Source organism: Rhinoderma darwinii, chromosome 3 (genome assembly GCF_050947455.1).
Source record: "Rhinoderma darwinii isolate aRhiDar2 chromosome 3, aRhiDar2.hap1, whole genome shotgun sequence".
NCBI classification, from domain to species: domain Eukaryota; kingdom Metazoa; phylum Chordata; class Amphibia; order Anura; family Rhinodermatidae; genus Rhinoderma; species Rhinoderma darwinii.
In genome coordinates, this window is record NC_134689.1 from 414,039,199 (window position 1) to 414,064,772 (window position 25,574).

Below are 25,574 nucleotides of genomic sequence, written 5' to 3' on the forward strand. Positions count from 1 at the left end.
CGGTGGGACCTTGCCACAGTTTACTTCCTTCTGAGTGTTATCCTTTTTCAATGAGGTATTGTATTGATAGTGATTGTTGTACACCATAAACACGATTTAACAACAACAAAAAATGTGATAATATTCTCTCGTAGAGATAATTAAACCAATGTAATTGAGGGCATATAAAATTAACAAATTTAAAGAGTCTTTTTATGGCATGTAATGCAAACACTGGCTCTACTTCCAGCTCGTAGGGTGTTCAGTACAGGCAGACCTTGGAAATTAGTATTATCCACATTGTAGATTATCCAAATGGAAACTAATTTACAGTCTTTTTGCCTTGGCAGTAGCTGCCTGACACTGGTTACAACAGTTAAGTTTTCAGTCAACTGAAATTTATAATTTAATTTCCCAGTTTTTTCCCATTGAGTTGTTAATAGTATTTTCACTTTCCAAATGCAGGGTTCTAGCTTTTGTTATATAACCGCAATAGAAAATAATTGTACATCTTGGTGATCATGCAGGCACAGAAGCTATGCCCTCTTGATTATTGTGGGAGGTCGATTTTGAATGATAGCCGACCTGTTATTGTAATTACACGTACTGCCTGTTTAGTAGAAATATCCAAACTACACTCTATTTTCAAGGGTTCCATGGTGTAATGGTTAGCACTCTGGACTCTGAATCCAGCAATCCGAGTTCAACTCTTGGTGGGACCTTGCCACAGTTTACCTCCTTCTTAGTGTAATCCTTTTTCAATGAGGTGTTGTATTGATAGTGATTGTTGTACGCCATAAACACGATTTAACAACAAAAAAATGTGATAATATTCTCTCGTAGAGATAATTAAACCAATGTATTTGAGGGCATATAAAATTAACAAATTTAAAGAGTCTTTTTATGGCATGTAATGCAAACACTGGCTCTACTTCCAGCTCGTAGGGTGTTCAGTACAGAGAGACCTTGGAAATTAGTATTATCCACATTGTAGATTATCCAAATGGAAACTAATTTACAGTCTTTTTGCCTTGGCAGTAGCTGCCTGACACTGGTTACAACAGTTAAGTTTTCAGTCAACTGAAATTCATAATTTCATTTCCCAGTTTTTTCCCATTGAGTTGTTAATAGTATTTTCCCTTTCCAAATGCAGGGTTCTAGCTTTTAGTATATAACCGCAATAGAAAATAATTGTACATCTTGGTGATCATGCAGGCACAGAAGCTATGCCCTCTTGATTATTGTGGGAGGTCGATTTTGAATGATAGCCGACCTGTTATTGTAATTACACGTACTGCCTCTTTAGTAGAAATATCCAAACTGCACTCTATTGTCAAGGGTTCCATGGTGTAATGGTTAGCACTCTGCACTCTGAATCCAGCAATCCCAGTTCCACTCTCGGTGGGACCTTGCCACAGTTTACTTCCTTCTGAGTGTTATCCTTTTTCAATGAGGTATTGTATTGATAGTGATTGTTGTACACCATAAACACGATTTAACAACAACAAAAAATGTGATAATATTCTCTCGTAGAGATAATTAAACCAATGTAATTGAGGGCATATAAAATTAACAAATTTAAAGAGTCTTTTTATGGCATGTAATGCAAACACTGGCTCTACTTCCAGCTCGTAGGGTGTTCAGTACAGGCAGACCTTGGAAATTAGTATTATCCACATTGTAGATTATCCAAATGGAAACTAATTTACAGTCTTTTTGCCTTGGCAGTAGCTGCCTGACACTGGTTACAACAGTTAAGTTTTCAGTCAACTGAAATTTATAATTTAATTTCCCAGTTTTTTCCCATTGAGTTGTTAATAGTATTTTCACTTTCCAAATGCAGGGTTCTAGCTTTTGTTATATAACCGCAATAGAAAATAATTGTACATCTTGGTGATCATGCAGGCACAGAAGCTATGCCCTCTTGATTATTGTGGGAGGTCGATTTTGAATGATAGCCGACCTGTTATTGTAATTACACGTACTGCCTGTTTAGTAGAAATATCCAAACTACACTCTATTTTCAAGGGTTCCATGGTGTAATGGTTAGCACTCTGGACTCTGAATCCAGCAATCCGAGTTCAACTCTTGGTGGGACCTTGCCACAGTTTACCTCCTTCTTAGTGTAATCCTTTTTCAATGAGGTGTTGTATTGATAGTGATTGTTGTACGCCATAAACACGATTTAACAACAAAAAAATGTGATAATATTCTCTCGTAGAGATAATTACACCAATGTATTTGAGGGCATATAAAATTAACAAATTTAAAGAGTCTTTTTATGGCATGTAATGCAAACACTGGCTCTACTTCCAGCTCGTAGGGTGTTCAGTACAGACAGACCTTGGAAATTAGTATGATCCACATTGTAGATTATCCAATTGGAAACTAATTTACAGTCCTTTTGCCTTGGCAGTAGCTGCCTGACACTGGTTACAACAGTTAAGTTTTCAGTCAACTGAAATTCATAATTTCATTTTCCAGTTTTTTCCCATTGAGTTGTTAATAGTATTTTCCCTTTCCAAATGCAGGGTTCTAGCTTTTGTTATATAACCGCAATAGAAAATAATTGTACATCTTGGTGATCATGCAGGCACAGAAGCTATGCCCTCTTGATTATTGTGGGAGGTCGATTTTGAATGATAGCCGACCTGTTATTGTAATTACACGTACTGCCTGTTTAGTAGAAATATCCAAACTGCACTCTATTGTCAAGGGTTCCATGGTGTAATGGTTAGCACTCTGCACTCTGAATCCAGCAATCCCAGTTCCACTCTCGGTGGGACCTTGCCACAGTTTACTTCCTTCTGAGTGTTATCCTTTTTCAATGAGGTATTGTATTGATAGTGATTGTTGTACACCATAAACACGATTTAACAACAACAAAAAATGTGATAATATTCTCTCGTAGAGATAATTAAACCAATGTAATTGAGGGCATATAAAATTAACAAATTTAAAGAGTCTTTTTATGGCATGTAATGCAAACACTGGCTCTACTTCCAGCTCGTAGGGTGTTCAGTACAGGCAGACCTTGGAAATTAGTATTATCCACATTGTAGATTATCCAAATGGAAACTAATTTACAGTCTTTTTGCCTTGGCAGTAGCTGCCTGACACTGGTTACAACAGTTAAGTTTTCAGTCAACTGAAATTTATAATTTAATTTCCCAGTTTTTTCCCATTGAGTTGTTAATAGTATTTTCACTTTCCAAATGCAGGGTTCTAGCTTTTGTTATATAACCGCAATAGAAAATAATTGTACATCTTGGTGATCATGCAGGCACAGAAGCTATGCCCTCTTGATTATTGTGGGAGGTCGATTTTGAATGATAGCCGACCTGTTATTGTAATTACACGTACTGCCTGTTTAGTAGAAATATCCAAACTACACTCTATTTTCAAGGGTTACATGGTGTAATGGTTAGCACTCTGGACTCTGAATCCAGCAATCCGAGTTCAACTCTTGGTGGGACCTTGCCACAGTTTACCTCCTTCTTAGTGTAATCCTTTTTCAATGAGGTGTTGTATTGATAGTGATTGTTGTACGCCATAAACACGATTTAACAACAAAAAAATGTGATAATATTCTCTCGTAGAGATAATTAAACCAATGTATTTGAGGGCATATAAAATTAACAAATTTAAAGAGTCTTTTTATGGCATGTAATGCAAACACTGGCTCTACTTCCAGCTCGTAGGGTGTTCAGTACAGACAGACCTTGGAAATTAGTATTATCCACATTGTAGATTATCCAAATGGAAACTAATTTACAGTCTTTTTGCCTTGGCAGTAGCTGCCTGACACTGGTTACAACAGTTAAGTTTTCAGTCAACTGAAATTCATAATTTCATTTCCCAGTTTTTTCCCATTGAGTTGTTAATAGTATTTTCCCTTTCCAAATGCAGGGTTCTAGCTTTTAGTATATAACCGCAATAGAAAATAATTGTACATCTTGGTGATCATGCAGGCACAGAAGCTATGCCCTCTTGATTATTGTGGGAGGTCGATTTTGAATGATAGCCGACCTGTTATTGTAATTACACGTACTGCCTGTTTAGTAGAAATATTCAAACTGCACTCTATTGTCAAGGGTTCCATGGTGTAATGGTTAGCACTCTGCACTCTGAATCCAGCAATCCCAGTTCCACTCTCGGTGGGACCTTGCCACAGTTTACTTCCTTCTGAGTGTTATCCTTTTTCAATGAGGTATTGTATTGATAGTGATTGTTGTACACCATAAACACGATTTAACAACAACAAAAAATGTGATAATATTCTCTCGTAGAGATAATTAAACCAATGTAATTGAGGGCATATAAAATTAACAAATTTAAAGAGTCTTTTTATGGCATGTAATGCAAACACTGGCTCTACTTCCAGCTCGTAGGGTGTTCAGTACAGGCAGACCTTGGAAATTAGTATTATCCACATTGTAGATTATCCAAATGGAAACTAATTTACAGTCTTTTTGCCTTGGCAGTAGCTGCCTGACACTGGTTACAACAGTTAAGTTTTCAGTCAACTGAAATTTATAATTTAATTTCCCAGTTTTTTCCCATTGAGTTGTTAATAGTATTTTCACTTTCCAAATGCAGGGTTCTAGCTTTTGTTATATAACCGCAATAGAAAATAATTGTACATCTTGGTGATCATGCAGGCACAGAAGCTATGCCCTCTTGATTATTGTGGGAGGTCGATTTTGAATGATAGCCGACCTGTTATTGTAATTACACGTACTGCCTGTTTAGTAGAAATATCCAAACTACACTCTATTTTCAAGGGTTCCATGGTGTAATGGTTAGCACTCTGGACTCTGAATCCAGCAATCCGAGTTCAACTCTTGGTGGGACCTTGCCACAGTTTACCTCCTTCTTAGTGTAATCCTTTTTCAATGAGGTGTTGTATTGATAGTGATTGTTGTACGCCATAAACACGATTTAACAACAAAAAAATGTGATAATATTCTCTCGTAGAGATAATTAAACCAATGTATTTGAGGGCATATAAAATTAACAAATTTAAAGAGTCTTTTTATGGCATGTAATGCAAACACTGGCTCTACTTCCAGCTCGTAGGGTGTTCAGTACAGACAGACCTTGGAAATTAGTATTATCCACATTGTAGATTATCCAAATGGAAACTAATTTACAGTCTTTTTGCCTTGGCAGTAGCTGCCTGACACTGGTTACAACAGTTAAGTTTTCAGTCAACTGAAATTCATAATTTCATTTCCCAGTTTTTTCCCATTGAGTTGTTAATAGTATTTTCCCTTTCCAAATGCAGGGTTCTAGCTTTTAGTATATAACCGCAATAGAAAATAATTGTACATCTTGGTGATCATGCAGGCACAGAAGCTATGCCCTCTTGATTATTGTGGGAGGTCGATTTTGAATGATAGCCGACCTGTTATTGTAATTACACGTACTGCCTGTTTAGTAGAAATATTCAAACTGCACTCTATTGTCAAGGGTTCCATGGTGTAATGGTTAGCACTCTGCACTCTGAATCCAGCAATCCGAGTTCCACTCTCGGTGGGACCTTACCACAGTTTACTTCCTTCTGAGTGTTATCCTTTTTCAATGAGGTATTGTATTGATAGTGATTGTTGTACGCCATAAACACGATTTAACAACAAAAAAAATGTGATAATATTCTCTCGTAGAGATAATTAAACCAATGTATTTGAGGGCATATAAAATTAACAAATTTAAAGAGTCTTTTTATGGCATGTAATGCAAACACTGGCTCTACTTCCAGCTCGTAGGGTGTTCAGTACAGACAGACCTTGGAAATTAGTATTATCCACATAGTAGATTATCCAAATGGAAACTAATTTACAGTCTTTTTGCCTTGGCAGTAGCTGCCTGACACTGGTTATAACAGTTAAGTTTTCAGTCAACTGAAATTCATAATTTCATTTCCCAGTTTTTTCCCATTGAGTTGTTAATAGTATTTTCCCTTTCCAAATGCAGGGTTCTAGCTTTTGTTATATAACCGCAATAGAAAATAATTGTACATCTTGGTGATCATGTAGGCACAGAAGCTATGCCCTCTTGATTATTGTGGGAGGTCGATTTTGAATGATAGCCGACCTGTTATTGTAATTACACGTACTGCCTGTTTAGTAGAAATATCCAAACTGCACTCTATTGTCAAGGGTTCCATGGTGTAATGGTTAGCACTCTGGACTCTGAATCCAGCAATCCAAGTTCAACTCTCGGTGGGACCTTGCCACAGTTTACTTCCTTCTCAGTGTAATCCTTTTTCAATGAGGTATTGTATTGATAGTGATTGTTGTACGCCATAAACACGATTTAACAACAAAAAAAATGTGATAATATTCTCTCGTAGAGATAATTAAACCAATGTATTTGAGGGCATATAAAATTAACAAATTTAAAGAGACTTTTTATGGCATGTAATGCAAATACTGGCTCTACTTCCAGCTCGTAGGGTGTTCAGTACAGACAGACCTAGGAAATTAGTATTATCCACATAGTAGATTATCCAAATGGAAACTAATTTACAGTCTTTTTGCCTTGGCAGTAGCTGCCTGACACTGGTTACAACAGTTAAGTTTTCAGTCAACTGAAATTTATAATTTAATTTCCCAGTTTTTTCCCATTGAGTTGTTAATAGTATTTTCACTTTCCAAATGCAGGGTTCTAGCTTTTGTTATATAACCGCAATAGAAAATAATTGTACATCTTGGTGATCTTGCAGGCACAGAAGCTGTGCCCTCTTGATTATTGTGGGAGGTCGATTTTGAATGATAGCCGACCTGTTATTGTAATTACACGTACTGCCTGTTTAGTAGATATATCCAAACTGCACTCTATTGTCAAGGGTTCCATGGTGTAATGGTTAGCACTCTGGACTCTGAATTCAGCAATCCGAGTTCAACTCTCGGTGGGACCTTGCCACAGTTTACTTCCTTCTGAGTGTAATCCTTTTACAATGAGGTATTGATAGTGATTGTTGTACGCCATAAGCACGATTTAACAACAAAGAAAATGTGATAATATTCTCTCGTAGAGATAATTAAACCAATGTATTTGAGGGCATATAAAATTAACAAATTTAAAGAGTCTTTTTGTGGCATGTAATGCAAATACTGGCTCTACTTCCAGCTCGTAGGGTGTTCAGTACAGACAGACCTTGGAAATTAGTATTATCCACATAGTAGATTATCCAAATGGAAACTAATTTACAGTCTTTTTGCCTTGGCAGTAGCTGACTGACACTGGTTACAAAAGTTACGTTTTCAGTCAACTGAAATTCATAATTTCATTTCCCAGTTTTTTCCCATTGAGTTGTTAATAGTATTTTCCCTTTCCAAATGCAGGGTTCTAGCTTTTGTTACATAACCGCAATAGAAAATAATTGTACATCTTGGTGATCATGTAGGCACAGAAGCTATACCCTCTTGATTATTTTGGGAGGTCGATTTTGAATGATAGCTGACCTGTTATTGTAATTACACGTACTGCCTGTTTAGTAGAAATATCCAAACTGCACTCGATTGTCAAGGGTTCCATGGTGTAATGGTTAGCACTCTGGACTCTGAATCCAGCAATCCAAGTTCAACCATCGGTGGGACCTTGCCACAGTTTACTTCCTTCTGAGTGTAATCCTTTTTCAATGAGGTATTGTATTGATAGTGATTGTTGTACGCCATAAACACGATTTAACAACAAAAAAAATGTGATAATATTCTCTTGTAGAGATAATTAAACCAATGTAATTGAGGGCATATAAAATTAACAAATTTAAAGAGTCTTTTTATGCATGTAATGCAAACACTGGCTCTACTTCCAGCTCGTAGTGTGTTCAGTACAGACAGACCTTGGTAATTAGTATTATCCACATTGTAGATTATCCAAATGGAAACTAATTTACAGTATTTTTGCCTTGGCAGTAGCTGCCTTACACTGGTTACAACAGTTAAGTTTTCAGTCAACTGAAATTCATAATTTCATTTCCCAGTTTTTTCCCATTGAGTTGTTAATAGTATTTTTCCTTTCCAAATGCAGGGTTCTAGCTTTTTTTATATAACCGCAATAGAAAATAATAGTACATCTTGGTGATCAGGCAGGCACAGAAGCTATGCCCTCTTGATTATTGTGGGAGGTCGATTTTGAATGATAGCCGACCTGTTATTGTAATTACACGTACTGCCTGTTTAGTAGAAATATCCAAACTGCACTCTATTGTCGAGGGTTACATAGTGTAATAGATAGCACTCTGGACTCTGAATCCAGCAATCCAAGTTCAATTCTTGGTGGGACGTTGCCACAAATTAATTCCTTCTGAGTGTAATCCTTTTTCAATGAGGTATTGTATTGATAGTGATTGTTGTACGCCATAAACACGATTTAACAACAAAAAAAATGTAATAATATTCTCTCGTAGAGATAATTAAACCAATGTAATTGAGGGCATATAAAATTAACAAATTTAAAGAGTCTTTTTTATGGCATGTAATGCAAACACTGGGTCTACTTCCAGCTCGTAGGGTGTTCAGTACAGACAGACCTTGGAAATTAGTATGATCCACATTGTAGATTATCCAATTGGAAACTAATTTACAGTCTTTTTGCCTTGGCAGTAGCTGCCTGACACTGGTTACAACAGTTAAGTTTTCAGTCAACTGAAATTCATAATTTCATTTCCCAGTTTTTTCCCATTGAGTTGTTAATAGTATTTTCCCTTTCCAAATGCAGGGTTCTAGCTTTTGTTATATAACTGCAATAGAAAATAATTGTTCATCTTGGTGATCATGCAGGCACAGAAGCTATGCCCTCTTGATTATTGTGGGAGGTCGAATTTGAATGATAGCCGACCTGTTATTGTAATTACACGTACTGCCTGTTTAGTAGAAATATCCAAACTGCACTCTATTGTCAAGGGTTCCATGGTGTAATGGTTAGCACTCTGAATCCAGCAATCCGAGGTCAACTCTCGGTGGGACCTTGCCACAGTTTACTTCCTTCTGAGTGTAATCCTTTTACAATGAGGTATTGATAGTGATTGTTGTACGCCATAAACACGATTTAACAACAAAAAAAATGTGATCATATTCTCTCGTAGAGATAATTAAACCAATGTAATTGAGAGCATATAAAATTAACAAATTTAAAGAGTCTTTTTATGGCACGTAATGCAAACACTGGCTCTACTTCCAGCTCGTAGGGTGTTCAGTACAGACAGACCTTGGAAATTAGTATGATCCACATTGTAGATTATCCAATTGGAAACTAATTTACGGTCTTTTTGCCTTGGCAGTAGCTGCCTGACACTGGTTACAACAGTTAAGTTTTCAGTCAACTGAAATTCATAATTGCATTTCCCAGTTTTTTCCCATTGAGTTGTTAATAGTATTTTCCCTTTCCAAATGCAGGGTTCTAGCTTTTGTTATATAACCGCAATAGAAAATAATTGTACATCTTGGTGATCATGCAGGCACAGAAGCTATGCCCTCTTGATTATTGTGGGAGGTCGATTTTGAATGATAGCCGACCTGTTATTGTAATTACACGTACTGCCTGTTTAGTAGAAATATCCAAACTGCACTCTATTGTCAAGGGTTCCATGGTGTAACGGTTAGCACTCTGGACTCTGAATCCAGCAATCCGAGTTCATCTCTCGTGGGACCTTGCCACAGTTTACTTCCTTCTGAGTGTAATCCTTTTTCAATGAGGTATTGTATTGATAGTGATTGTTGTATGCCATAAACACGAATTAACAACATAAAAAATTTGATAATATTCTCTCGTAGAGATAATTAAACCAATGTATTTGAGGGCATATAAAATTAACAAATTTAAAGAGTCTTTTTATGGCATGTAATGCAAACACTGGCTCTACTTCCAGCTCGTAGGGTGTTCAGTACAGACAGACCTTGGAAATTAGTATTATCCACATAGTAGATTATCCAAATGGAAACTAATTTACAGTCTTTTTGCCTTCGCAGTAGCTGCCTGACACTGGTTACAACAGTTAAGTTTTCAGTCAACTGAAATTCATAATTTAATTTCCTAGTTTTTTCCCATTGAGTTGTTAATAGTATTTTCCCTTTCCAAATGCAGGGTACTAGCTTTTGTTATATAACCGCAATAGAAATTAATTGTACATCTTGGTGATCATGCAGGCACAGAAGCAATGCCCTCTTGATTATTGTGGGAGGTCGATTTTGAATGATAGCCGACCTGTTATTGTAATTACACGTACTGCCTGTTTAGTAGAAATATCCAAACTGCACTCTATTGTCAAGGGTTCCATGGTGTAATGGTCTGGACTCTGAATCAAGCAATCCGAGTTCAACTCTCGGTGGGACCTTGGCACAGTTTAATTCCTTCTGAGTGTAATCCTTTTACAATGAGGTATTGATAGTGATTGTTGTACGCCATAAACACGATTTAACAACAAAAAAAATGTGATCATATTCTCTCGTAGAGATAATTAAACCAATGTAATTGAGAGCATATAAAATTAACAAATTTAAAGAGTCTTTTTATGGCACGTAATGCAAACACTGGCTCTACTTCCAGCTCGTAGGGTGTTCAGTACAGACAGACCTTGGAAATTAGTATGATGCACATTGTAGATTATCCAATTGGAAACTAATTTACAGTCTTTTTGCCTTGGCAGTAGCTGCCTGACACTGGTTACAAAAGTTAAGTTTTCAGTCAACTGAAATTCATAATTTCATTTCCCAGTTTTTTCCCATTGAGTTGTTAATAGTATTTTCCCTTTCCAAATGCAGGGTTCTAGCTTTTGTTATATAACCGCAATAGAAAATAATTGTACATCTTGGTGATCATGCAGGCACAGAAGCTATGCCCTCTTGATTATTGTGGGAGGTCGATTTTGAATGATAGCCGACCTGTTATTGTAATTACACGTACTGCCTGTTTAGTAGAAATATCCAAACTGCACTCTATTGTCAAGGGTTCCATGGTGTAATGGTCTGGACTCTGAATCAAGCAATCCGAGTTCAACTCTCGGTGGGACCTTGGCACAGTTTAATTCCTTCTGAGTGTAATCCTTTTACAATGAGGTATTGATAGTGATTGTTGTACGCCATAAACACGATTTAACAACAAAAAAAATGTGATCATATTCTCTCGTAGAGATAATTAAACCAATGTAATTGAGAGCATATAAAATTAACAAATTTAAAGAGTCTTTTTATGGCACGTAATGCAAACACTGGCTCTACTTCCAGCTCGTAGGGTGTTCAGTACAGACAGACCTTGGAAATTAGTATGATGCACATTGTAGATTATCCAATTGGAAACTAATTTACAGTCTTTTTGCCTTGGCAGTAGCTGCCTGACACTGGTTACAAAAGTTAAGTTTTCAGTCAACTGAAATTCATAATTTCATTTCCCAGTTTTTTCCCATTGAGTTGTTAATAGTATTTTCCCTTTCCAAATGCAGGGTTCTAGCTTTTGTTATATAACCGCAATAGAAAATAATTGTACATCTTGGTGATCATGCAGGCACAGAAGCTATGCCCTCTTGATTATTGTGGGAGGTCGATTTTGAATGATAGCCGACCTGTTATTGTAATTACACGTACTGCCTGTTTAGTAGAAATATCCAAACTGCACTCTATTGTCAAGGGTTCCATGGTGTAATGGTTAGCAATCTGGACTCTGAATCCAGCAATCCGAGTTCAACTCTCGGTGGGACCTTGCCACAGTTTACTTCCTTCTGAGTGTAATCCTTTTACAATGAGGTATTGATAGTGATTGTTGTACGCCATAAACACGATTTAACAACAAAAAAAATGTGATAATATTCTCTCGTAGAGATAATTAAACCAATGTAATTGAGGGCATATAAAATCAACAAATTTAAAGAGTCTTTTTATGGCATGTAATGCAAACACTGGCTCTACTTCCAGCTCGTAGGGTGTTCAGTACAGACAGACCTTGGAAATTAGTATGATCCACATTGTAGATTATCCAATTGGAAACTAATTTACAGTCTTTTTGGCTTGGCAGTAGCTGCCTGACACTGGTTACAACAGTTAGGGTATGTGCACACACACTAATTACGTCCGTAAGGAACGGACGTATTTCGGCCGCAAGTCCCGGACCGAACACAGTGCAGGGAGCCGGGCTCCTAGCATCATACTTATGTACGACGCTAGGAGTCCCTGCCTTGCTGCAGGACAACTGTCCCGTAGTATAATCATGTTTACAGTACGGGACAGTTGTCCTGCAGCGAGGCAGGGACTCCTAGCGTCGTACATAAGTATGATGCTAGGAGCCCGGCTCCCTGCAGTGTGTTCGGTCCGGGACTTGCGGCCGAAATACGTCCGTCAATTACGGACGTAATTAGTGTGTGTGCACATACCCTTAAGTTTTCAGTCAACTGAAATTCATAATTTCATTTCCCAGTTTTTTCCCATTGAGTTGTTAATAGTATTTTCCCTTTCCAAATGCAGGGTTCTAGCTTTTGTTATATAACCGCAATAGAAAATAATTGTACATCTTGGTGATCATGCAGGCACAGAAGCTATGCCCTCTTGATTATTGTGGGAGGTCGATTTTGAATGATAGCCGACCTGTTATTGTAATTACACGTACTGCCTGTTTAGTAGAAATATCCAAACTGCACTCTATTGTCAAGGGTTCCATGGTGTAATGGTCTGGACTCTGAATCCAGCAATCCGAGTTCAACTCTCGGTGGGACCTTGGCACAGTTTACTTCCTTCTGAGTGTAATCCTTTTACAATGAGGTATTGATAGTGATTGTTGTACGCCATAAACACGATTTAACAACAAAAAAAATTTGATAATATTCTCTCGTAGAGATAATTAAACCAATGTAATTGAGGGCATATAAAATTAACAAATTTAAAGAGTCTTTTTATGGCATGTAATGCAAACACTGGCTCTACTTCCAGCTCGTAGTGTGTTCAGTACAGACAGACCTTGGAAATTAGTATGATCCACATTGTAGATTATCCAATTGGAAACTAATTTACAGTCTTTTTGCCTTGGCAGTAGCTGCCTGACACTGGTTACAACAGTTAAGTTTTCAGTCAACTGAAATTCATAATTTCATTTCCCAGTTTTTTCCCATTGAGTTGTTAATAGTATTTTCCCTTTCCAAATGCAGGGTTCTAGCTTTTGTTATATAACCGCAATAGAAAATAATTGTACATCTTGGTGATCATGCAGGCACAGAAGCTATGCCCTCTTGATTATTGTGGGAGGTCGATTTTGAATGATAGCCGACCTGTTATTGTAATTACACGTACTGCCTGTTTAGTAGAAATATCCAAACTGCACTCTATTGTCAGGGGTTCCATGGTGTAATGGTTAGCACTCTGGACTCTGAATCAAGCAATCCGAGGTCAACTCTCAGTGGGACCTTGCCACAGTTTACTTCCTTCTGAGTGTAATCCTTTTACAATGAGGTATTGATAGTGATTGTTGTACGCCATAAACACGATTTAACAACAACAAAAAATTTGATAATATTCTCTTGTACAGATAATTAAACCAATGTAATTGAGGGCATATAAAATTAACAAATTTAAAGAGTCTTTTTATGGCATGTAATGCAAACACTGGCTCTACTTCCAGCTCGTAGGGTGTTCAGTACAGACAGACCTTGGAAATTAGTATGATCCACATTGTAGATTATCAAATTGGAAACTAATTTACAGTCTTTTTGCCTTGGCAGTAGCTGCCTGACACTGGTTACAACAGTTAAGTTTTCAGTCAACTGAAATTCATAATTTCATTTCCCAGTTTTTTCCCATTGAGTTATTAATAGTATTTTCCCTTTCCAAATGCAGGGTTCTAGCTTTTGTTATATAACCGCAATAGAAAATAATTGTACATCTTGGTGATCATGCAGGCACAGAAGCTATGCCCTCTTGATTATTGTGGGAGGTCGATTTTAAATGATAGCCGACCTGTTATTGTAATTACACGTACTGCCTGTTTAGTAGAAATATCCAAACTGCACTCTATTGTCAAGGGTTCCATGGTGTAATGGTTAGCACTCTGGACTCTGAATCCAGCAATCCGAGTTCAACTCTTGGTGGGACCTTGCCGCAGTTTACTTCCTTCTGAGTGTAATCCTTTTACAATGAGGTATTGATAGTGATTGTTGTACGCCATAAACACGATTTAACAACAAAAAAAATGTGATAATATTCTCTCGTAGAGATAATTAAACCAATGTATTTGAGGGCATATAAAATTAACAAACTTAAAGAGTCTTTTTATGGCATGTAATGCAAACACTGGCTCTACTTCCAGCTCGTAGGGTGTTCAGTACAGACAGACCTTGGAAATTAGTATGATCCACATTGTAGATTATCCAATTGGAAACAAATTTACAGTCTTTTTGCCTTGGCAGTAGCTGCCTGACACTGGTTACAACAGTTAAGTTTTCAGTCAACTGAAATTCATAATTTAATTTCCCAGTTTTTTCCCATTGAGTTGTTAATAGTATTTTCCCTTTCCAAATGCAGGGTACTAGCTTTTGTTATATAACCGCAATATAAATTAATTGTACATCTTGGTGATCATGCAGGCACAGAAGCTATGCCCTCTTGATTATTGTGGGAGGTCGATTTTGAATGATAGCCGACCTGTTATTGTAATTACACGTACTGCCTGTTTAGTAGAAATATCCAAACTGCACTCTATTGTCAAGGGTTCCATGGTGTAATGGTTAGCACTCTGGACTCTGAATCCAGCAATCCGAGCTCAACTCTCGGTGAGACCTTGCCACAGTTTACTTCCTTCTGAGTGTAATCCTTTTTCAATGAGGTATTGTATTGATAGTGATTGTTGTACGCCATAAACACGATTTAACAACAAAAAAAATGTGATAATATTCTCTCGTAGAGATAATTAAACCAATGTATTTTAGGGCATATAAAATTAACAAACTTAAAGAGTCTTTTTATGGCATGTAATGCAAACACTGGCTCTACTTCCAGCTCGTAGGGTGTTCAGTACTGACAGATCTTGGAAATTAGTATGATCCACATTGTAGATTATCCAATTGGAAACAAATTTACAGTCTTTTTGCCTTGGCATTAGCTGCCTGACACTGGTTACAACAGTTAAGTTTTCAGTCAACTGAAATTCATAATTTCATTTCCCAGTTTTTTCCCATTGAGTTGTTAATAGTATTTTCCCTTTCCAAATGCAGGGTACTAGCTTTTGTTATATAACCGCAATATAAATTAATTGTACATCTTGGTGATCATGCAGGCACAGAAGCTATGCCCTCTTGATTATTGTCGGAGGTCGATTTTGAATGATAGCCGACCTGTTATTGTAATTACACGTACTGCCTGTTTAGTAGAAATATCCAAACTGCACTCTATTGTCAAGGGTTCCATGGTGTAATGGTTAGCACTCTGGACTCTGAATCCAGCAATCCGAGCTCAACTCTCGGTGAGACCTTGCCACAGTTTACTTCCTTCTGAGTGTAATCCTTTTTCAATGAGGTATTGTATTGATAGTGATTGTTGTACGCCATAAACACGATTTAACAACAAAAAAAATGTGATAATATTCTCTCGTAGAGATAATTAAACCAATGTATTTGAGGGCATATAAAATTAACAAATTTAAAGAGTCTTTTTATGGCATGTAATGCAAACACTGGCTCTACTTCCAGCTCGTAGGGTGTTCAGTACAGACAGACCTTGGAAATTAGTATTATCCACATAGTAGATTATCCAAATGGAAACTAATTTACAGTCTTTTTGCCTTGGCAGTAGCTGCCTGACACTGGTTACAACAGTTAAGTTTTCAGTCAACTGAAATTCATAATTTCATTTCCCAGTTTTTTCCCATTGAGTTGGTAATAGTATTTTCCCTTTCCAAATGCAGGGTTCTAGCTTTTGTTATATAACCGCAATAGAAAATAGTTGTACATCTCAGTGATCATGCAGGCACAGAAGCTATGCCCTCTTGATTATTGTGGGAGGTCGATTTTGAATGATAGCCGACCTGTTATTGTAATTACACGTACTGCCTGTTTAGTAGAAATATCCAAACTGCACTCTATTGTCAAGGGTTCCATGGTGTAATGGTTAGCACTCTGGACTCTGAATCCAGCAATCCGAGCTCAACTCTCGGTGAGACCTTGCCACAGTTTACTTCCTTCTGAGTGTAATCCTTTTTCAATGAGGTATTGTATTGATAGTGATTGTTGTACGCCATAAACACGATTTAACAACAAAAAAAATGTGATAATATTCTCTCGTAGAGATAATTAAACCAATGTATTTTAGGGCATATAAAATTAACAAACTTAAAGAGTCTTTTTATGGCATGTAATGCAAACACTGGCTCTACTTCCAGCTCATAGGGTGTTCAGTACAGACAGACCTTGGAAATTAGTATTATCCACATTGTAGATTATCCAAATGGAAACTAATTTACAGTCTTTTTGCCTAGGCAGTAGCTGCCTGACACTGGTTACAACAGTTAAGTTTTCAGTCAACTGAAATTCATAATTTAATTTCCCAGTTTTTTCCCATTGAGTTGTTAATAGTATTTTCCCTTTCCAAATGCAGGGTTCTAGCTTTTGTTATATAACCGCAATAGAAAATAATTGTACATCTTGGTGATCATGCAGGCACAGAAGCTATGCCCTCTTGATTATTGTGGGAGGTCGATTTTGAATGATAGCCGACCTGTTATTGTAATTACACGTACTGCCTGTTTAGTAGAAATATCCAAACTGCACTCTATTGTCAAGGGTTCCATGGTATAATGGTTAGCACTCTGGACTCTGAATCCAGCAATCCGAGTTCAACTCTCGGTGGGACCTTGCCACAGTTTACTTCCTTCCACTCAGTAATCCTTTTTCAATGAGGTATTGTATTGATAGTGATTGTTGTACGCCATAAACACGATTTAACAACAAAAAAAATGTGATAATATTCTCTCGTAGAGATAATTAAACCAATGTATTTGAGGGCATATAAAATTAACAAATTTAAAGAGTCTTTTTATGGCATGTAATGCAAACACTGGCTCTACTTCCAGCTCGTAGGGTGTTCAGTACAGACAGACCTTGGAAATTAGTATTATCCACATAGTAGATTATCCAAATGGAAACTAATTTACAGTCTTTTTGCCTTGGCAGTAGCTGCCTGACACTGGTTACAACAGTTAAGTTTTCAGTCAACTGAAATTCATAATTTCATTTCCCAGTTTTTTCCCATTGAGTTGGTAATAGTATTTTCCCTTTCCAAATGCAGGGTTCTAGCTTTTGTTATATAACCGCAATAGAAAATAGTTGTACATCTCAGTGATCATGCAGGCACAGAAGCTATGCCCTCTTGATTATTGTGGGAGGTCGATTTTGAATGATAGCCGACCTGTTATTGTAATTACACGTACTGCCTGTTTAGTAGAAATATCCAAACTGCACTCTATTGTCAAGGGTTCCATGGTGTAATGGTTAGCACTCTGGACTCTGAATCCAGCAATCCGAGCTCAACTCTCAGTGAGACCTTGCCACAGTTTACTTCCTTCTGAGTGTAATCCTTTTTCAATGAGGTATTGTATTGATAGTGATTGCTGTACGCCATAAACACGATTTAACAACAAAAAAAATGTGATAATATTCTCTCGTAGAGATAATTAAACCAATGTATTTTAGGGCATATAAAATTAACAAACTTAAAGAGTCTTTTTATGGCATGTAATGCAAACACTGGCTCTACTTCCAGCTCATAGGGTGTTCAGTACAGACAGACCTTGGAAATTAGTATTATCCACATTGTAGATTATCCAAATGGAAACTAATTTACAGTCTTTTTGCCTAGGCAGTAGCTGCCTGACACTGGTTACAACAGTTAAGTTTTCAGTCAACTGAAATTCATAATTTCATTTCCCAGTTTTTTCCCATTGAGTTGTTAATAGTATTTTCCCTTTCCAAATGCAGGGTTCTAGCTTTTGTTATATAACCGCAATAGAAAATAATTGTACATCTTGGTGATCATGCAGGCACAGAAGCTATGCCCTCTTGATTATTGTGGGAGGTCGATTTTGAATGATAGCCGACCTGTTATTGTAATTACACGTACTGCCTGTTTAGTAGAAATATCCAAACTGCACTCTATTGTCAACGGTTCCATGGTGTAGTGGTTAGCACTCTGGACTCTGAATCCAGCAATCCGAGTTCAACTCTTGGTGGGAGCTTGCCGCAGTTTACTTCCTTCCACACAGTAATCCTTTTTCAATGAGGTATTGTATTGATAGTGATTGTTGTACGCCATAAACACGATTTAACAACAAAAAAAATGTGATAATATTCTCTCGTAGAGATAATTAAACCAATGTATTTGAGGGCATATAAAATTAACAAATTTAAAGAGTCTTTTTATGGCATGTAATGCAAACACTGGCTCTACTTCCAACTCGTAGGGTGTTCAGTACAGACAGACCTTGGAAATTAGTATTATCCACATAGTAGATTATCCAAATGGAAACTAATTTACAGTCTTTTTGCCTTGGCAGTAGCTGCCTGACACTGGTTACAACAGTTAAGTTTTCAGTCAACTGAAATTCATAATTTCATTTCCCAGTTTTTTCCCATTGAGTTGTTAATAGTATTTTCCCTTTCCAAATGCAGGGTACTAGCTTTTGTTATATAACCGCAATATAAATTAATTGTACATCTTGGTGATCATGCAGGCACAGAAGCTATGCCCTCTTGATTATTGTGGGAGGTCGATTTTGAATGATAGCCGACCTGTTATTGTAATTACACGTACTGCCTGTTTAGTAGAAATATCCAAACTGCACTCTATTGTCAAGGGTTCCATGGTATAATGGTTAGCACTCTGGACTCTGAATCCAGCAATCCGAGTTCAACTCTCGGTGGGACCTTGCCACAGTTTACTTCCTTCCACTCAGTAATCCTTTTTCAATGAGGTATTGTATTGATAGTGATTGTTGTACGCCATAAACACGATTTAACAACAAAAAAAATGTGATAATATTCTCTCGTAGAGATAATTAAACCAATGTATTTGAGGGCATATAAAATTAACAAATTTAAAGAGTCTTTTTATGGCATGTAATGCAAACACTGGCTCTACTTCCAGCTCGTAGGGTGTTCAGTACAGACAGACCTTGGAAATTAGTATTATCCACATAGTAGATTATCCAAATGGAAACTAATTTACAGTCTTTTTGCCTTGGCAGTAGCTGCCTGACACTGGTTACAACAGTTAAGTTTTCAGTCAACTGAAATTCATAATTTCATTTCCCAGTTTTTTCCCATTGAGTTGTTAATAGTATTTTCCCTTTCCAAATGCAGGGTTCTAGCTTTTGTTATATAACCGCAATAGAAAATAATTGTACATCTTGGTGATCATGTAGGCACAGAAGCTATGCCCTCTTGATTATTGTGGGAGGTCGATTTTGAATGATAGCCGACCTGTTATTGTAATTACACGTACTGCCTGTTTAGTAGAAATATCCAAACTGCACTTTATTCTCAAGGGTTCCATGGTGTAATGGTTAGCACTCTGGACTCTGAATCCAGCAATCCGAGTTCAACTCTCGGTGGGACCTTGCCACAGTTTACTTCCTTCTGAGTGTAATCCTTTTTCAATGAGGTATTGTATTGATAGTGATTGTTGTACGCCATAAACACGATTTAACAACAAAAAAAATGTGATAATATTCTCTCGTAGAGATAATTAAACCAATGTATTTGAGGGCATATAAAATTAACAAATTTAAAGAGTCTTTTTATGGCATGTAATGCAAACACTGGCTCTACTTCCAGCTCGTAGGGTGTTCAGTACAGACAGACCTTGGAAATTAGTATTATCCACATAGTAGATTATCCAAATGGAAACTAATTTACAGTCTTTTTGCCTTGGCAGTAGCTGCCTGACACTGGTTACAACAGTTAAGTTTTCAGTCAACTGAAATTCATAATTTCATTTCCCAGTTTTTTCCCATTGAGTTGTTAATAGTATTTTCCCTTTCCAAATGCAGGGTTCTAGCTTTTGTTATATAACCGCAATAGAAAATAATTGTACATCTTGGTGATCATGTAGGCACAGAAGCTATGCCCTCTTGATTATTGTGGGAGGTCGATTTTGAATGATAGCCGACCTGTTATTGTAATTACACGTACTGCCTGTTTAGTAGAAATATCCAAACTGCACTTTATTCTCAAGGGTTCCATGGTGTAATGGTTAGCACTCTGGACTCTGAATCCAGCAATCCGAGTTCAACTCTCGGTGGGACCTTGCCACAGTTTACTTCCTTCTGAGTGTAATCCTTTTTCAATGAGGTATTGTATTGATAGTGATTGTTGTACGCCATAAACACGATTTAACAACAAAAAAAATGTGATAATATTCTCTCGTAGAGATAATTAAACCAATGTATTTGAGGGCATATAAAATTAACAAATTTAAAGAGTCTTTTTATGGCATGTAATGCAAACACTGGCTCTACTTCCAACTCGTAGGGTGTTCAGTACAGACAGACCTTGGAAATTAGTATTATCCACATAGTAGATTATCCAAATGGAAACTAATTTACAGTCTTTTTGCCTTGGCAGTAGCTGCCTGACACTGGTTACAACAGTTAAGTTTTCAGTCAACTGAAATTCATAATTTCATTTCCCAGTTTTTTCCCATTGAGTTGTTAATAGTATTTTCCCTTTCCAAATGCAGGGTACTAGCTTTTGTTATATAACCGCAATATAAATTAATTGTACATCTTGGTGATCATGCAGGCACAGAAGCTATGCCCTCTTGATTATTGTGGGAGGTCGATTTTGAATGATAGCCGACCTGTTATTGTAATTACACGTACTGCCTGTTTAGTAGAAATATCCAAACTGCACTCTATTGTCAAGGGTTCCATGGTATAATGTTTAGCACTCTTGACTCTGAATCCAGCAATCCGAGTTCAACTCTCGGTGGGACCTTGCCACAGTTTACTTCCTTCCACTCAGTAATCCTTTTTCAATGAGGTATTGTATTGATAGTGATTGTTGTACGCCATAAACACGATTTAACAACAAAAAAAATGTGATAATATTCTCTCGTAGAGATAATTAAACCAATGTATTTGAGGGCATATAAAATTAACAAATTTAAAGAGTCTTTTTATGGCATGTAATGCAAACACTGGCTCTACTTCCAGCTCGTAGGGTGTTCAGTACAGACAGACCTTGGAAATTAGTATTATCCACATAGTAGATTATCCAAATGGAAACTAATTTACAGTCTTTTTGCCTTGGCAGTAGCTGCCTGACACTGGTTACAACAGTTAAGTTTTCAGTCAACTGAAATTCATAATTTCATTTCCCAGTTTTTTCCCATTGAGTTGTTAATAGTATTTTCCCTTTCCAAATGCAGGGTTCTAGCTTTTGTTATATAACCGCAATAGAAAATAATTGTACATCTTGGTGATCATGCAGGCACAGAAGCTATGCCCTCTTGATTATTGTGGGAGGTCGATTTTGAATGATAGCCGACCTGTTATTGTAATTACACGTACTGCCTGTTTAGTAGAAATATCCAAACTGCACTCTATTGTCAAGGGTTCCATGGTGTAATGGTTAGCACTCTGGACTCTGAATTCAGCAATCCGAGTTCAACTCTCGGTGGGACCTTGCCACAGTTTACTTCCTTCTGAGTGTAATCCTTTTTCAATGAGGTATTGTATTGATAGTGATTGTTGTACGCCATAAACACGATTTAACAACAAAAAAAATGTGATAATATTCTCTCGTAGAGATAATTAAACCAATGTATTTGAGGGCATATAAAATTAACAAATTTAAAGAGTCTTTTTATGGCATGTAATGCAAACACTGGCTCTACTTCCAGCTCGTAGGGTGTTCAGTACAGACAGACCTTGGAAATTAGTATGATCCACATTGTAGATTATCCAATTGGAAACTAATTTACAGTCCTTTTGCCTTGGCAGTAGCTGCCTGACACTGGTTACAACAGTTAAGTTTTCAGTCAACTGAAATTCATAATTTAATTTCCCAGTTTTTTCCCATTGAGTTGTTAATAGTATTTTCCCTTTCCAAATGCAGGGTTCTAGCTTTTGTTATATAACCGCAATAGAAAATAATTGTACATCTTGGTGATCATGCAGGCACAGAAGCTATGCCCTCTTGATTATTGTGGGAGGTCGATTTTGAATGATAGCCGACCTGTTATTGTAATTACACGTACTGCCTGTTTAGTAGAAATATCCAAACTGCACTCTATTGTCAAGGGTTCCGTGGTGTAATGGTTAGCACTCTGGACTCTGAATTCAGCAATCCGAGTTCAACTCTCGGTGGGACCTTGCCACAGTTTACTTCCTTCTGAGTGTAATCCTTTTTCAATGAGGTATTGTATTGATAGTGATTGTTGTACGCCATAAACACGATTTAACAACAAAAAAAATGTGATAATATTCTCTCGTAGAGATAATTAAACCAATGTATTTGAGGGCATATAAAATTAACAGATTTAAAGAGTATTTTTATGGCATGTAATGCAAACACTGGCTCTACTTCCAGCTCGTAGGGTGTTCAGTACAGACAGACCTTGGAAATTAGTATGATCCACATTGTAGATTATCCAATTGGAAACTAATTTACAGTCCTTTTGCCTTGGCAGTAGCTGCCTGACACTGGTTACAACAGTTAAGTTTTCAGTCAACTGAAATTCATAATTTCATTTCCCAGTTTTTTCCCATTGAGTTGTTAATAGTATTTTCCCTTTCCAAATGCAGGGTTCTAGCTTTTGTTATATAACCGCAATAGAAAATAATTGTACATCTTGGTGATCATGTAGGCACAGAAGCTATGCCCTCTTGATTATTGTGGGAGGTCGATTTTGAATGATAGCCGACCTGTTATTGTAATTACACGTACTGCCTGTTTAGTAGAAATATCCAAACTGCACTATATTGTCAAGGGTTCCATGGTTTAATGGTTAGCACTCTGCACTCTGAATCCAGCAATCCGAGTTCAACTCTTGGTGGGACCTTGCCACAGTTTACCTCCTTCTTAGTGTAATCCTTTTTCAATGAGGTATTGTATTGATAGTGATTGTTGTACGCCATAAACACGATTTAACAACAAAAAAAATGTGATAATATTCTCTCGTAGAGATAATTAAACCAATGTATTTGAGGGCATATAAAATTAACAAATTTAAAGAGTCTTTTTATGGCATGTAATGCAAACACTGGCTCTACTTCCAGCTCGTAGGGTGTTCAGTACAGACAGACCTTGGAAATTAGTATTATCCACATTGTAGATTATCCAAATGGAAACTAATTTACAGTCTTTTTGTCTTGGCAGTAGCTGCCTGACACTGATTACAACAGTTAAGTTTTCAGTCAACTGAAATTTATAATTTCATTTCCCAGTTTTTTCCCATTGAGTTGTTAATAGTATTTTCCCTTTCCAAATGCAGGGTTCTAGCTTTTGTTATATAACCGCAATAGAAAATAATTGTACATCTTGGTGATCATGTAGGCACAGAAGCTATGCCCTCTTGATTATTGTGGGAGGTCGATTTTGAATGATAGCCGACCTGTTATTGTAATTACACGTACTGCCTGTTTAGTAGAAATATCCAAACTGCACTATATTGTCAAGGGTTCCATGGTTTAATGGTTAGCACTCTGCACTCTGAATCCAGCAATCCAAGTTCAACTCTCGGTGGGACCTTGCCACAGTTTACTTCCTTCTGAGTGTAATTCTTTTTCAACGAGGTATTGTATTGATAGTGATTGTTGTACGCCATTAACACGATTTAACAACAAAAAAAATGTGATAATATTCTCTCGTAGAGATAATTAAACCAATGTAATTGAGGGCATATAAAATTAACAAATTTAAAGAGTCTTTTTATGGCATGTAATGCAAACACTGGCTCTACTTCCAGCTCGTAGGGTGTTCAGTACAGACAGACCTTGGAAATTAGTATTATCCACATTGTAGATTATCCAAATGGAAACTAATTTACAGTCTTTTTGCCTTGGCAGTAGCTGCCTGACACTGGTTACAACAGTTAAGTTTTCAGTCAACTGAAATTTATAATTTAATTTCCCAGTTTTTTCCCATTGAGTTGTTAATAGTATTTTCACTTTCCAAATGCAGGGTTCTAGCTTTTGTTATATAACCGCAATAGAAAATAATTGTACATCTTGGTGATCATGCAGGCACAGAAGCTGTGCCCTCTTGATTATTGTGGGAGGTCGATTTTGAATGATAGCCGACCTGTTATTGTAATTACACGTACTGCCTGTTTAGTAGATATATCCAAACTGCACTCTATTGTCAAGGGTTCCATGGTGTAATGGTTAGCACTCTGGACTCTGAATTCAGCAATCCGAGTTCAACTCTCGGTGGGACCTTGCCACAGTTTACCTCCTTCTTAGTGTAATCCTTTTTCAATGAGGTATTGTATTGATAGTGATTGTTGTACGCCATAAACACGATTTAACAACAAAAAAAATGTGATAATATTCTCTCGTAGAGATAATTAAACCAATGTATTTGAGGGCATATAAAATTAACAAATTTGAAGAGTCTTTTTATGGCATGTAATGCAAATACTGGCTCTACTTCCAGCTAGTAGGGTGTTCAGTACAGACAGACGTTGGAAATTAGTATTAGCCACATAGTAGATTATCCAAATGGAAACTAATTTACAGTCTTTTTGCCTTGGCAGTAGCTGCCTGACACTGGTTACAACAGTTAAGTTTTCAGTCAACTGAAATTCATAATTTCATTTCCCAGTTTTTTCCCATTGAGTTGTTAATAGTATTTTCCCTTTCCAAATGCAGGGTTCTAGCTTTTGTTATATAACCGCAATAGAAAATAATTGTACATCTTGGTGATCATGCAGGCACAGAAGCTATGCCCTCTTGATTATTGTGGGAGGTCGATTTTGAATGATAGCCGACCTGTTATTGTAATTACACGTACTGCCTGTTTAGTAGAAATATCCAAACTACACTCTATTGTCAAGGGTTCCATGGTGTAATGGTTAGCACTCTGGACTCTGAATTCAGCAATCCGAGTTCAACTCTCGGTGGGACCTTGCCACAGTTTACTTCCTTCTGAGTGTAATCCTTTTTCAATGAGGTATTGTATTGATAGTGATTGTTGTACGCCATAAACACGATTTAACAACAAAAAAAATGTGATAATATTCTCTCGTAGAGATAATTAAACCAATGTAATTGAGGGCATATAAAATTAACAAATTTAAAGAGTCTTTTTATGGCATGTAATGCAAACACTGGCTCTACTTCCAGCTCGTAGGGTGTTCAGTACAGACAGACCTTGGAAATTAGTATTATCCACATAGTAGATTATCCAAATGGAAACTAATTTACAGTCTTTTTGCCTTGGCAGTAGCTGCATGACACTGGTTACAACAGTTAAGTTTTCAGTCAACTGAAATTCATAATTTCATTTCCCAGTTTTTTCCCATTGAGTTGTTAATAGTATTTTCCCTTTCCAAATGCAGGGTTCTAGCTTTTGTTATATAACCGCAATAGAAAATAATTGTACATCTTGGTGATCATGT

At 36.9% G+C, this 25,574-nt stretch overlaps 15 non-coding genes across 15 annotated transcripts; all 15 read left to right on the forward strand.

Annotated features, from left to right (window-relative positions):
- The first annotated feature begins 629 nt into the window (after positions 1 to 629).
- On the forward strand, positions 630 to 701 carry TRNAQ-CUG (transfer RNA glutamine (anticodon CUG)). Its single transcript has one exon. It is a non-coding gene; the product is annotated as a tRNA-Gln (tRNA).
- A 1,306-nt stretch (positions 702 to 2,007) lies between these two features.
- TRNAQ-CUG (transfer RNA glutamine (anticodon CUG)) lies at positions 2,008 to 2,079 on the forward strand. The gene has a single exon. It is a non-coding gene; the product is annotated as a tRNA-Gln (tRNA).
- Positions 2,080 to 4,763: 2,684 nt separating this feature from the next.
- TRNAQ-CUG (transfer RNA glutamine (anticodon CUG)) lies at positions 4,764 to 4,835 on the forward strand. The gene has a single exon. It is a non-coding gene; the product is annotated as a tRNA-Gln (tRNA).
- A 1,305-nt stretch (positions 4,836 to 6,140) lies between these two features.
- On the forward strand, positions 6,141 to 6,212 carry TRNAQ-CUG (transfer RNA glutamine (anticodon CUG)). Its single transcript has one exon. It is a non-coding gene; the product is annotated as a tRNA-Gln (tRNA).
- A 617-nt stretch (positions 6,213 to 6,829) lies between these two features.
- Positions 6,830 to 6,901, forward strand: TRNAQ-CUG (transfer RNA glutamine (anticodon CUG)). The gene has a single exon. It is a non-coding gene; the product is annotated as a tRNA-Gln (tRNA).
- A 4,709-nt stretch (positions 6,902 to 11,610) lies between these two features.
- Positions 11,611 to 11,682, forward strand: TRNAQ-CUG (transfer RNA glutamine (anticodon CUG)). Its single transcript has one exon. It is a non-coding gene; the product is annotated as a tRNA-Gln (tRNA).
- A 2,305-nt stretch (positions 11,683 to 13,987) lies between these two features.
- TRNAQ-CUG (transfer RNA glutamine (anticodon CUG)) lies at positions 13,988 to 14,059 on the forward strand. Its single transcript has one exon. It is a non-coding gene; the product is annotated as a tRNA-Gln (tRNA).
- A 2,679-nt stretch (positions 14,060 to 16,738) lies between these two features.
- TRNAQ-CUG (transfer RNA glutamine (anticodon CUG)) lies at positions 16,739 to 16,810 on the forward strand. The gene has a single exon. It is a non-coding gene; the product is annotated as a tRNA-Gln (tRNA).
- A 1,997-nt stretch (positions 16,811 to 18,807) lies between these two features.
- TRNAQ-CUG (transfer RNA glutamine (anticodon CUG)) lies at positions 18,808 to 18,879 on the forward strand. Its single transcript has one exon. It is a non-coding gene; the product is annotated as a tRNA-Gln (tRNA).
- A 618-nt stretch (positions 18,880 to 19,497) lies between these two features.
- On the forward strand, positions 19,498 to 19,569 carry TRNAQ-CUG (transfer RNA glutamine (anticodon CUG)). The gene has a single exon. It is a non-coding gene; the product is annotated as a tRNA-Gln (tRNA).
- Positions 19,570 to 20,186: 617 nt separating this feature from the next.
- Positions 20,187 to 20,258, forward strand: TRNAQ-CUG (transfer RNA glutamine (anticodon CUG)). Its single transcript has one exon. It is a non-coding gene; the product is annotated as a tRNA-Gln (tRNA).
- A 1,307-nt stretch (positions 20,259 to 21,565) lies between these two features.
- Positions 21,566 to 21,637, forward strand: TRNAQ-CUG (transfer RNA glutamine (anticodon CUG)). The gene has a single exon. It is a non-coding gene; the product is annotated as a tRNA-Gln (tRNA).
- Positions 21,638 to 22,254: 617 nt separating this feature from the next.
- Positions 22,255 to 22,326, forward strand: TRNAQ-CUG (transfer RNA glutamine (anticodon CUG)). The gene has a single exon. It is a non-coding gene; the product is annotated as a tRNA-Gln (tRNA).
- A 1,995-nt stretch (positions 22,327 to 24,321) lies between these two features.
- Positions 24,322 to 24,393, forward strand: TRNAQ-CUG (transfer RNA glutamine (anticodon CUG)). Its single transcript has one exon. It is a non-coding gene; the product is annotated as a tRNA-Gln (tRNA).
- A 617-nt stretch (positions 24,394 to 25,010) lies between these two features.
- Positions 25,011 to 25,082, forward strand: TRNAQ-CUG (transfer RNA glutamine (anticodon CUG)). The gene has a single exon. It is a non-coding gene; the product is annotated as a tRNA-Gln (tRNA).
- The last annotated feature ends 492 nt before the right edge of the window (positions 25,083 to 25,574 follow it).